The following is a 13,164-nucleotide window of genomic DNA, read 5'->3' on the forward strand; positions in this document are numbered from 1 at the left end:
AGTGGTAGTTCTGAGACTTCTGGAACTCAGTATTCATACAAGTCCAGAAACATTAGTGTTAATATTAAAGCCCATACCAGCTTATCTGGGCAAATCAGCAAATCACTTAACTCCTCCTCTTCAATTTCTCCATCTGAAAAGCAGGATATGTGTTTTATAGTCACATAGTGAGGATTGATTTATTGTTTAATGTGTGTAAAGAATTAAAGAAGTACTAAGTATTATTATTATCAAGCCAGAAGGGTGAGTCAATGACCCATTTCCTATTTGAGCTTGCCTTGGAGGTATAGATTATTCTGGCAGATTACAGAAATTGAATATCTGCCATGGGTTTTATTCATATAGCAATGCAAATAAAGCACTTTTTGTGGGCATTATCTTACTTCAGGGCTTGTGATTAGAGAAGAAAGGTGCATAGATTAAAATTACTTGTAGAGCTACAACATCTCCATAGGCTATGTCTTTTAGGGTCTCTGGTAAACACAAAAGTAGGTTCATCCATTCACTTAAAGAGATGGTTCAAGGGGAAGTTGGGAAGAGTAGACAGGATGTTTGGTTCAACTCCTGTCTGTACCCCAAATTTCCTTTATATCTTTTGCAAGTCAGTTGGAAAAATCCTCAAAAATGTATTGTTGAGGTGCCCAGATGCAAACCATCTGCTTAGACTGTTCAGTCTTAGACTGAGCCACTGGAGTCTACCCACGAATCATTGAAACAATACAGAATTTGTTGATTTTACTTGACTTGTGACATCAAATACGGAAAACATCCACCTTTTCTCTTTAGCAGTGGGTCACTGGATACAGTGGTAGTGCCATAGTCATTTATATTAATTATTCATTATGGATTACACTTAGAAGCATCATTACTTTGAGGCTTATAATCACATTTTTTTTTTCTTGAAATTGATGAGATGTTGTTCTTTTTGAAGTATACAAGGCCATAGGCTTTCCTGAACTCACCCCAAATTGCTCACATAGCCATAGTTCGTGTCAATTACTCAGCTACTCACTGGCTATTTCCATTCTCTCATGTGCTATGGCAGCATGTCCATTTTTATTATATTATCATTATTTTTTTTTTTAATTTTCACTACTCAGAATTGCTCATTTGTCAAAGAAACAATTCTTCAGCATTTTGGGTTTTTTTACAATTGTGAGTGTCTAAAATGAAGTCCTGATGTCAATTCCTATGCATTTAGTTGGCTAAACAAATAGAAAATAAAGAAAACCTGATACTAAAGAGAAGTTGCTCCTTTTGCATCTATGACTAATTGTTCACCCACACCACTCAGCACTTAAATACCTGTGCAAAGCTGGCCATAGATTCCCCAGAATACTTCATAAATGGAAATGCAAAAGTCAGCACCGAAACCCAGCACCTGCAGTTTTTCTAGGGTCTCCTCATGTATCATTCATCTTAGAATCTGTTCATTTCATCAACATATTTGGGTTCTTCTTAAAATGATATGAAACCGGCTGTTTTGGAATTGATTTTTTTCTGTTCTGTTCTTTTTTCCAGACTGCACTTAAACTATCAAATACAAAATTCTGAGAAGATTGGAGTGTCCTTGACAATGGGATCAGCACTGGTGCAGTCTTGCCCGGTCCTTTTTCTTTCACTTACGTTTTCACTTTGTTTCCTTTAATGGCTCCCTTTGCCATTTGTCCCATCCCTGGCTTGGACTGTCATTCATATTTTCCTTTTTTTTTTCCTTAGAAAAGCCTCCCACTCCTGCCAGTTTAATGCCCATCACCCCTCAGCAAGAACACTAAGCTTCTTCTCTGTCATCTTCCCTCTATGTCTTGAATCCTGATTTTTGCCTTGAGGAGATGCCTCAATAAAATGATGCATCATTCATGCAGCRAAGTTGGTAGGAGGTCAGCCAGACTAACACTTGCATGACTAAATTTTGTCCTAAGTGGATCTGTAATGGTCTAACACACCCATAGAGATAATCTATTCTTAATCTGTAATCAAAGACAATTATTTGCCACGATGTTCTGAGTTTCCTATCTATATCTTTACTCTCCTATTCCCATTGTTCAAGAAGAACTGCTGAACTTTGGAGGTATCTAGTTCGTGGTAGGAATYACAGTACATTAGAATGTCTCCAGAATTATATACAACAGGAAATGCAATTATGACCTCCCAAAATGACAGAGTTTGGTAAACAAATCTGAAGATCAGATTATCATCTTCATTGTCTTCTCTTCCTGGTCCACTTCTAAATCTACTCCAGCATCATTGATTCTCAGACAGATATTCTAACCGGAAAATCAGTTCTATGCATGGATAGATTTTCCAGTGGGGTGGTGTTGGATCTAACCTACTAGTCCAGGTCCATTTTTTTGGCAGATTCTGTTGAATAATAAAGACAAAGAAGAGAAACAGACCTTGCAACAAAAGAGGAAAACAGTTGAGGAACACAGAAAAGAAGCATATGCCAGCACATCAGAGAGAAAGAAATGGTGGAATTAGCAGGGATCCCAAGGACAAACATTCAGGTATAAAAGCAATTGTGGGAGGAAAAAAAAGGGCACAGTGATCTGCAGAAAGAAGGAAGAACAAGATGTTCAAAACTAGGACTTACGTGCTATGAAAATCTATACAACTTCCAGCAACTCCAAATTTGTTTGTTCTCCTGGGTTTAGGAAAGAACAGAGCTTGCTGGCTTGCTGCATAAATTGTTCTGAACCTTGTTTTTGTTAGCTAGTTTCAACAGGTGACCACAATGAAGCACAGAATGTCAAGTGAAATGTCAAGCTAGACAAAATACATGATGTTACAAGTTATCAGTTTAACCTACAAAGCACAGAAGAAAGCACAGATCAGCAAGGAAGATGATGTTTGGAGAAGTGCCCAAATCAAACTGATTTCGTGCTTACAAATAGGATAGAAATTAATTACAAAGAATTCTTTGTTTTAAATAAAGAGAACAAGGAAGAGGAAGTGGTTCTGTTTTCCAGTGAATAACATAGAGATGAAAGATAATATAGATTTGGCTCCAAAACTAAATGAGTACCTACTCAAGTTTCTCATTAGRACACCAGGATAAAACCTTTGAGAAAGACAGCTTGCCTAATGAGGTGGTGTCTATGTAAATGAAAATAAACACAGTCATGGTGGAACTAAAATCCAAAGAGCACAAATCAGAAGGATCTCATAATATTTTGGGGAGAATAAAGGGCTTCTACTTGAAACTGTAATTTCAGTGAGAAAGTCACACTATCAAGCTCAGCTTGACACTTTGTGACTGGAGAGCAGTGATCATAGTGCTTGTTTTGAAGGATGGATGAAAAGCCATCTGGGAAATTTATTACTCTGACCTCAGAAGTACATTGGTTTTTGAAAAATGTGTGTCTGAAAGACTAGTCAAAGTCATGTGGGTAAGTGGATTTGAAAAAATGCCACATAGACTTATATAAAGATGAACAAGGTAGAAATAACCTGCTCTTTCTAGGCACATAATATTTTAGGAAACAGTGATGAGTCTTGCCTACTTGGACTTCAGCAAGGTCTCTGTTATGGTACCTAGTGGAATAATATTAATACTAATCAATCAATTAATATTAGATATTGGTAGAAAATGTAATGGGCAAAAAAGAACAGATTAAAGGAGGATGACAACTAGGTATGTTAGGCGAGTACCTGATGGGCTGGAAGAAGTCCCACCAGGGAGAATGAAGATTCAGATGGGAAATACTAAATATCCTCATTAATGACTTCGGTTGGAATGACAAAAGAGCCAGAGTGCATTGATCAAACATGATGGTGGTTCTTCATCATCAGTGCTGAGGACACTCGAATGCCAAATCAATGTTGCTAGTTTGAAAGTGTAATTAAAAAGAATTTATCTTACAGCCATTTCTGCAAATTGGCTAGAGTATCTTCCAATTTCTAAAGGGTCTCTAGCAATAAAATAATAAGTCATTTTGCAGGATGTGTGAAGCAGAAGGTAATTCAGCTTACTCTGCCTTTGCTATATAGGCTTTGCCATATTACCCAGAGGAAAAAGGAAGTAAACATTTATTTTGGCTTGTGGATGGCACTTGTGGAGCAGGATGATGAACAGAATGATGTCATTTTTACTTTTCTGATCTCAGTCTGGAATTAAAGGTAAGAATTAGATAAATAGCTCTTGGGTAGGTCTGTCAGTATCTGCGTGAGTGAGCAGTGAGACAATGAGCATGAAGGAAAATGGGAAGAAATAGAGAATCAAAATAGAATTTGATCACCATGAAGATTTTTTTTGACTATGGGAACTGGTGGACTGTAAGGCAGATGAAAGGCTAGTGTTTAAGGTTAGGTTGTGCCAGGGTTGGATCCAGGAGTGGCAAGGGGCTGCAGTAGACTGCAGGGCAAGTGGTATCTATAAAAAGACAGGATCACTTTGTCTGTATCAGTCCTCAGAAACTGGGCTGGCTACTGCTGGCAGAAGGGGCAGGGTGTGAGCTCCTTGGCTCCTCACCCTTGACCATTCATGGGACTTCCCAGCCTGTGACAAAAACAGCCAAGTCCTGAGACTTCATCTATGGGGATACAGAATGCAGTTTTGCCTCTATTTATGGCAAACCTTGAATCAACTCCACTCCAGACCAGTCAGTCCTGAATGTACCACTGGATGAGTAATTAAGGGATGCCATCAGGTTCCRACCTGCGTAATTCAGGAGAGTACTTCCTAAAGAACATATCAAAGGAGCCAGTGACACTATGTTATAGAATAGATTAAATCAATAAGAGCTATTCAAACTATCCTAAGTGGTAGTGTCTGAGCAGAGTCCAGCTGCTGGACCAGAAACCAGGGGAGGAACCTGAAGGAGTTACCAGTTGCCAGTCCTTCAGGACACCAAACGGAAACAATCAGAGAGCTTGAAGAGAGGGAGGTAGAGCCTCTTGGGCCACCAGGCACTGGAGATGCAGAGCTGTCAGGCTGTTTCCTTCTTATTCCTTTCCTGTGCTCAAGGACATGATGGGTGCTTTATAAATATTTCTAGAAATTATTCAGAATTGCATCAAATTCGCATTGATGTCCCTTGTGTTTCAGGTTAAGAAGTCCCTGTTCTAGTTACCTGTTTTGCCTAACCCAGAACTGGAGTGTTTTGTTCCATTTCTCGGAGTCATTCTGCAGCAACCACACAGAGCATTTCTTAACCTCTCTGCTGGCACCACATAACAGATAAACTGAACAGCAGCAAGCTGGCTGGCAGGCAAGGCACAAAGCAGCCACATAAGGGCACGTCAAAGAATGAGTCATTGTCAAGCCTTCATGAAAGAAAAAGATTGATTACAGAAGAGTTTAGAAGTGACTCACTATCTCCCACCCTTTTTACATCACACACATGCCAACTGATTCATAATTTTCATTCTGCCTTGCTTCTCTTTCCTGTCAAGGTGATCAATCAAACAAAAGTCTATCAATTAAATTTTACTCTTGGAAGAGAAGGGTTCTSTGTCCTTTCCTTTCTTCCACCATGTCAAGTGAGGCACTTTTCCTGTCTTTTAGCCTGCTGTAGAGACCATGATTTTGGGGAAGGAGGATGATGTGGGGCCAGCATGTTGGACACTGCATGAGAAGGGAGGAAAGGAGGGAGGGATGATGTTTCCTCACTGAAAATCTGTTTCTATCCAATGAGATTTACTATGTTCCCTGTCTTCACCATTGTTCAGAGTTATAAAAGAGATTCTCAAAAGTGTTTTTTCTTTGGTTTAGCGGGTGCCATGARGCTGCTGCTGATGTCCCTGTCATTGCCTTCATATCCACATATGAAAGCCTTTGCATCCCCATCCAGTGTGATTAGAGGACAGCCTATCTGCAAGGGATCTGCCAGCTGGGACACTCATGAAAAGTCCATTTGTGTCTGCTGGCAACAGAGGCCTTGGTTTATGTGGAAAATATTCAGGAGGATAATTTGGCAAAAACTGCTAGTCAAACTGTAGGAAAATGGTAAATCACTGCCAAAAAATTCCATTTTTTTTCCTGCCAGTAAGATGCCACTGAGAAGCCAGGAGATGACAAGACATGAAGGGTCAGAATCTGTAGCATAATGCGAAACTGGGGAGCCTCTGTCCTCGACTGCCATTTTGCCCAAAGCATTCCTGTTTGCCCAAAGCATTCCTGTTGCTCCTGTTGGTATGTGTGCAAGGGAACAGTTTTATTTGCAGGGAGTAGCATGTTGACCAACTAAGTGTCAGATAAGCAGGTCCAGACTGGAGTACAGTATGTTTTCGCTGGGACTGTACGTGCAGAGGGTTGAAGATGAGTAGTAGATCCCTAGTAAGCTTACCAAAGTGATTGCTAAGGACCTAGCTCTTGGCAACCAGTTTTATCATGTGGCTACAAGAAATCAAACTTCCAAGAACACYGCCAAGATGGACCAGATTTGGACTTAGTTTCACTGTAGTCTACTAAAAGGTATTGTGTTCCTCTTGTAGAAATGCTGTAAAATGAAATATATACAAGGATGACTTTGAAAAGGAGCTGGACTGACCATCTAGAACTAATAGTGCTGACTATTTTGGAAATCAAAAGAAATATAAGGGAATGTAAGTAAACTGCAAAAAGACATAAGATGTCATTGGTTATAACTTAATAGACAGTATAGAATGTTTCTGCAAATCTCATTTAACTCTGCATTTTTAATATTTTCCAGAGCAGCTAAAACTTAGGATAGACATCTTTTAAGATCAAAAGAATAAAAGAGACTTTTTTTTCTTTACTTTGCAAGGCGTAGCCTTTTTGATCTTTTGCCTATTTGCCTGAAGACTGTCAGAAAAAAAATGAAATAAAATTGTTTAAGGAAAGGTGAATACATGTCTATAATGAGAACCAATCAAGCCTACAGAGTTCTTATCTAGGATACAGCTCTAAAAATAGTGCTGTAGGGTTTCAGGAGTGTTCAGTCTCAAAAAGTCTCAGTGACTTCACCAGTCTATTTGCTTGGGTTTTCATTTATAAATGGCGTCATCTGCTAATATCTTTCCAGCACACTTGATTGAGCTTCCCAAAACTCAGATTGGGTTCTGACTCTCAAATGAGCAATACAAAATCTGTGAGGCAAATACTAACATCCAGTTAGTGCTAGGATTACTTAGTAATAGGACTAGACTCAGTATTAAGGTGACTGAGGCTTATTGATGTCTGTGTTTCTGTGCTTCTGTTCAACACGTCACTGAACAGGATAAGGAGAGCAAGTCAMGGGAAAACTTTAGTTGAGCCACAAAAAAAAAAAAAAGAATAAAGTTATCTGGTTTGCTTTTCTGCAGTGTCAAGCTTCCTGGGATTTGGAAAAATGTAGCAAAGACAGATAAATGCAGCTGACAATGCTGCTTATATGAAATAGCAGTGCCTAAGCAGAACTGGGCTSTCTACCTGGAGAGGCTCACTTTTATTGATCACTGCAGCTCTATGACCACCTTTCCTGCAACGTAATCCTCTAAAGAGGTGTTCAGCTGCATGACCACTATAAAATAAAGAACCAAGAGTCTCTTCATTTCCCTAATGCAAKATCTGTGGGTGTTAGTAACCAGTAGATGTAATATGTACTTGCTAATATATGTTTACATAACAACACTCTAATAATACCCACAGATCTCTGCATTTATAAATTCTGCACTGGAATCTTTCTGTGGATCTCTCTCTTTTTTAAATTATTTTGCTAAAGTCATTTCAGTGGTGGGAGCAGCAGCCCTCAAGTCTACTCCTTCTTCCCCCACCAAAAAAAAAARGGTAGAAAAAGACAAGACAATCGTTCGCCTCAGTATTTTTTCACCGTGTGCTACAGAAGCAATTGAATCAATGCACTGAAGGAATGGGGCAAGAGGAGACCTCTTTTAACCTGATGATATGGTTGAAAGCAATGAACCTGACAGCACAGTTTGAGCAGTGTGTGGTGATCTAGTTGTTGGACAGCTGTCTACTAACAACTCATCTAGTTACAGTTGTCGTTGTCTTGTATTTTCTTTCTCTATYTGTAGCCATCTCTTGTTTGCTGTGCTTGGTGTGATTCCTCTTACTTGGTATTGGTACAGCACCTAATATAGGGCAATCTTTATCCATGATAGATCTACCATATAATATTTGCAAGAGCTGTGTGGTGTTAATGATGTTCAGGGGAGGTATCTGCTGTTCTCGACATGCTCATGTGATGGAAAAGCTTGGAAAGCAAATGAGTCCAGAAAAGGAGCTTCCCAGTTACAGGAATTTAAGCACCACAGACTAGACCAGGGCAGAAGGTCCCAAGACCAGCCCATGTTGCTACAAACACCAATTTTGGGGGCACTTCTTGGCAGGGTCCCTGTCAAGGACCGGGGTTGRGCCTTCTCCTGCCCCTCTCTGCTCCTGGCCTGGGGTGAGTGGAGCTGCAGCGCTCACTGGCTCCGCACAGGAAGGAGGTTTATCTGCATTTCACCTTATTACTTAATACTCCATTCGCACTTAATGATGCGTTTTGTTTTATATGCTGTTTTACTTTATGACTGTTCTCCTGGGTGGATTAATCTGTCATTAATGCATTACATTTACAAGGCCGTTGTGCTGCCCGGTTAAGCAAGGTGAAGGGCTCAGCGAGTCACCCGCGGGCGTGTGCGGGGCCTGGGGCCAGGGCCTTCTCGGCCCCACTGTCACTGTGAAGCCTCGCGGCGACAGACGGGGGCTACCGCAAGGATGCTAACGTGGGCTCGGGTGAGGTGAGGTGGGCTGAGCGCCGGGCTCAGCCGGGGAACCATGAAGGTTTCGGCAGCCAAGAGCAGCCTTGGCTCGGCCCTTGCAGCTGATGGACGTGGCACCATAGCATCACAGAGTCATTACGGTTGGAAAAGACCTTCAAGATCATCAAGTCCAGCTGTAAGCCCCTCAGCACCATGCCTATTAAACCATGCCCCTAACTGTCTCATCTACACATCTTTTACACACTACCAGGGACAGTGACTTCACCACTTGCCTGGGCAGCCTGTTCCAATGCTTGACTACCTCTTTCCATGTAGAAATTCCTCCTAATGTCTAACCTGAACCWYCCCGGTGCAACACGAGGCCATGATCTGGTTCACAGCACTGTGGGTGCTTCAGCAGGACCTTCTTCCACAGCCACTGYCCAAAACTCAGGTTCTCAGAGCCAGCTTGCAGGCATGCACTTGTCACTCCAGCTTCAGAGGCGTTTTCAGAGTGTCTCTGCCCCTCAAAGTGTCCCCATGCAGGCAGGGCTCAAGTACTGGGGCACAGATGTATCCTGCACAAGCTGAACAAGGATCCCATGCATGCCCACATTCAGTAAAGTTAGACTACAGCAAAGCGAAGGGCAAATCCAGGCCCCAGAAGTGGGGGCCACGATATGCAAACATGTAAGAAAATAAATAAATAAATAAATAAATAAATAAATATTTTAAAAATAATTCTCCAGCCTGAGGTAAGAAAACTAAGTGAATTAACCTTGATTGAGTCATATACAGTAGCAGAATTAAGAATCAGTGCTAGGTTTTCAACTTGCTGGTTTTCTTTGCCTTTATCTGGTCATGGACAGCAATAGATCATATTTATGCTTCCTTCACAGAGAATATGAAAAAATAATCTATCAATATACCTCTGATTTACACAATGAGGCATTTACATAATAGAAAGAGTGCAATTATTTAATGTACTAGGAGATCAAATTTGTTCCTGGTCTTTTCAGGGAATTATAGGGCTGGAGGAACCTCAGAAGATCACCTAGTCCATTCCCTTTTCATTACTTCTGCCCAACAGAAATATTTGTTGTTGCTGACAATATGCACACATAAAACGCTCTTTTCTTAATCACCTATATGATGAGGAACATGAATGAGAAGCTGACAACAATAAATATACTTTTATGTTCACCTTGAATACATGCGCATAGAGGAGGGTAAAACCTAACATCTGCCAAGGGATAATTCATACATTTGCAAACATGAGAGTCCACAGAACTGCTGACAGGTACAGAACGAGCTCTGCAGCATGAGCTCATTCCAAGACAAGCATTTCCTTTTGGTGAGTGCATAGCTCTAAATGATGGTACTGGAGTTGGGCACAGGCCTCCGAGCAATACCACACAGAACCTGATCCTAATCTCTCCTGCACCCTGATCCTGCAGAGGTTGGGTAGGAAGCAGATGTTCACCATGCCAAGGTCCTGCACTGTTATTTGAAGAGCTAATTTTGCACCTGACTCTGTGTGTGTGCACAACCACCTTCCAGGGCGACGGCTGCATGTGTGAAGAGACTTGCATAAATGTGGGACCACCCCTGCACTTCTGGCTGAAAGAGCAAGGGGAATTTCAGACCTGATGTGAAACAAAGGTGCCAGGGTGATCAGTTCTGAGGAATCAGCTCCTTTCTTTCAGGTGACTGTGCAGGAAGGAAAGTTTCCAGGCTAGATGCAATGATAAGGAGGTAGCAGCCTGCACTGACTCCAGTGGGTTTTAGATTCCAGTAGGTCTAAATTCAAACCAGCATTCAGGGCTGTGCCAGAGCAATGTGCCTAGGGCTTTTCACAGTTTACAGGACTTGAATGCAAGGTTAAAATCAAACATGTGCAAAAGGGTTCTCCTGTACCAGGACTGTGGCTTTGTAACTGGTTGTCCAAATATTGGGACAGAAGGGATCATATTGAAAACCTGAAGAAGGGAAAGGTAGAAGGAAATGAAGATGTTGCTAAGGTTGTCTTTGCTTGCAGCATGTAGGGATGGGGCAGTTGTGGAAGGAAGCAAGATTAGGGATATACAGCATGGCAGAGATGACACAGAACACATTTGAGCTGATGCCGGATAAGAGGAGAAACTCTGCTACTTGAATGATATCTCCATTTGGTATTTATCAGTACAATACATATATATTTATAATACATTATATATTCCTTTGCCTTCTGACATACAAAGCACATTTTGCAGGAAAATTCCACTTCAAACAATTACCTGCCACTASCTAATTCCCCTGCTCTCTTCAGGCTGAATGTGACATTCTTTGTCTCTTACCTGTCATGGGTATTRCTGTTAGTACTGTATGCTCGCTGTTACTCCAGGCTCCAGGAGTGGTAGTCATGGATCATGATGTCATTTGACTCAGCTAAGCAAAAACAGAGAAAGCCCTGACCTTTCTTCGAAACACAGATTGTCAGGCAGGAGATAAGACATAGAGGAATAAGAGGAAATGATGAAACAGAACCGGGCAGAATGACAGACTGTGACTTTATRGCAACAACAGCTTGACTCTGGTAAAGATTTTCCAATCACATTAGCAGAAAATAATYGTAATTAAATGCAATTCAGAGAATAAGAGCAGATCCGTATTATTTTATAAATGGTTTTGTGACTTTATTTTGCTGCTTACTCAGGAAATATTTTGCCTGAATCACCCCTGGATCATATTTTCCATCTTTGAAGCTGTATCTCAGTCAGCAGCTCACATTCCTCCTAGCTCCTGTGCATGTTAGCAAGCAGGAGGGCCAGTCTGTGGCTCAAGCATGATCCTGTGGTTGCTGGCACACTCCCTAGCCCAACTGCAACTTTGGCATCTTATTCTCCTTTAATCTTACAGTGCTTTTCTGGAGTGACAAAACATCCCAACAGTGGGCTTCTCTTCATCAGCAGATTCTGTTTTATACAGAAGTACTATTCCAGAGAAATTCTATTTTTGCCCCAGATTTTAATAGAAGTGCCAAACACAAAAAAATCTGAGGAATATTCCTTCATGTTAGTAAGCTTTTTCYAGCTTAATACTTCCACAGTAGTTCTTATTATCTTGCAATCAGTGAGATCCCTGCCCATCTTGCAATTCATTTATTAATCCACAGTAAATCTTCCCAGAAAAGCAACTCCAAATGTAAGTGAAAATGAGAGAGAAATAAGGGAACTCCTTGCATTTATAGCCAGAGTTCAATAGCAGTTACATGAATGGCGCTTAAATGAGCTATCAGGCACTGATATGACATCAAAATCACAATAAAACTAAAAGATGAAGTCAATTGTTAGATCATTTATGGAAATGGATGATTCATTTCTTTACAGTTGGCCTTGCACCATGATCTGCACAGAAAAGAAAAATGAAGGGCTGCTTAGATCAACTGCCTCTTTCAAGAAAAGGTTCATTTGCTTCTTCTATTCTTTATGGTTCACCCTATAAAAGTCTACACAGCTGTGAAGATCTGTAGTGGCAGCGCTGGGGTGAGACCCAGCCATCCTTCCCTAGAATAGAGGGGACAGGATTTCCCAGACCATCTTAGCAGCACTGTGATACAGAGCAGCATCCTCACACACAAACACCCTGCATGGGATCACAGTGACCCTCATATTTGCCCAAGATACACGTGGGTTTGGGGAAGAGCAGCTGCAAGCACTTTTGTACCAGCTGAGCTGCCAGCCCAGAAGATTTTGAGAAGAGACAGGTGCTGCTGAAGGAATGTGTCTCGTGTCTCTGATGCCAAGGCAAATCAYAGCAGACTATGGGGTTTGAAACCTGGGTTCTCCTGGGTTTTCTTTGCTGAAGTGATAAAAATCTTCATTTGGAGAGCAGACAGAAGCTAAAATGATTGGACAGGGTTGCAGCCCTAATGCAACAGTTGTGGGTCATGAGAAAGCACAGGGGCTGTTGGCCACAAAAGTGATCACACTGACGGTCTCTCCCAAAGTAGCATCTCCTGCTGCTTTTCTCCAGCACTGGCTGCTGGCCAGGGGCACCCTCGTCTGACATTTCATCCTTCTTCCAGGGTGTTCTTGGTGTAAGATCCAACTGTAAACAGTTGGGAGGCAGAATGCCCGACAGAGACTCATCCTGACTGATCCAGGGAGATTTCTGCAACCCCTGCCCCGCTAAAAACAGGAAGTAGCATACTCAGGGTTGAGTGTAGGAATGTCTGAGCATAATTCTTAAGCTCAAATGTTGCAAGAGAGTTAGTTTACCTACAAATCTAATAGTGGTGGTATTAACAACTGCAGAGCTCAGCAATTCCATTTGGAAATACCTGTTTCTCTGTGTTTTTCTCTGCAGCCTGCAACATTAAGTGTATGTTGAATCTTGCAGAGTTTTGATTTCAGTAGGATTTGCAAGAAGTGTCTGCTAATCTTCCTTCCTTCCTTCCTTCCTTCCTTCCTTCCTTCCTTCCTTCCTTCCTTCCTTCCTTCCTTCCTTCCTTCCTTCCTTCCTTCCTTCCTTCCT

The sequence above is a fragment of the Nothoprocta perdicaria genome, unplaced genomic scaffold (assembly GCF_003342845.1).
Source record: "Nothoprocta perdicaria isolate Ctin4 unplaced genomic scaffold, notPer1 scaffold_19, whole genome shotgun sequence".
Taxonomy (NCBI): Eukaryota; Metazoa; Chordata; class Aves; order Tinamiformes; family Tinamidae; genus Nothoprocta; species Nothoprocta perdicaria.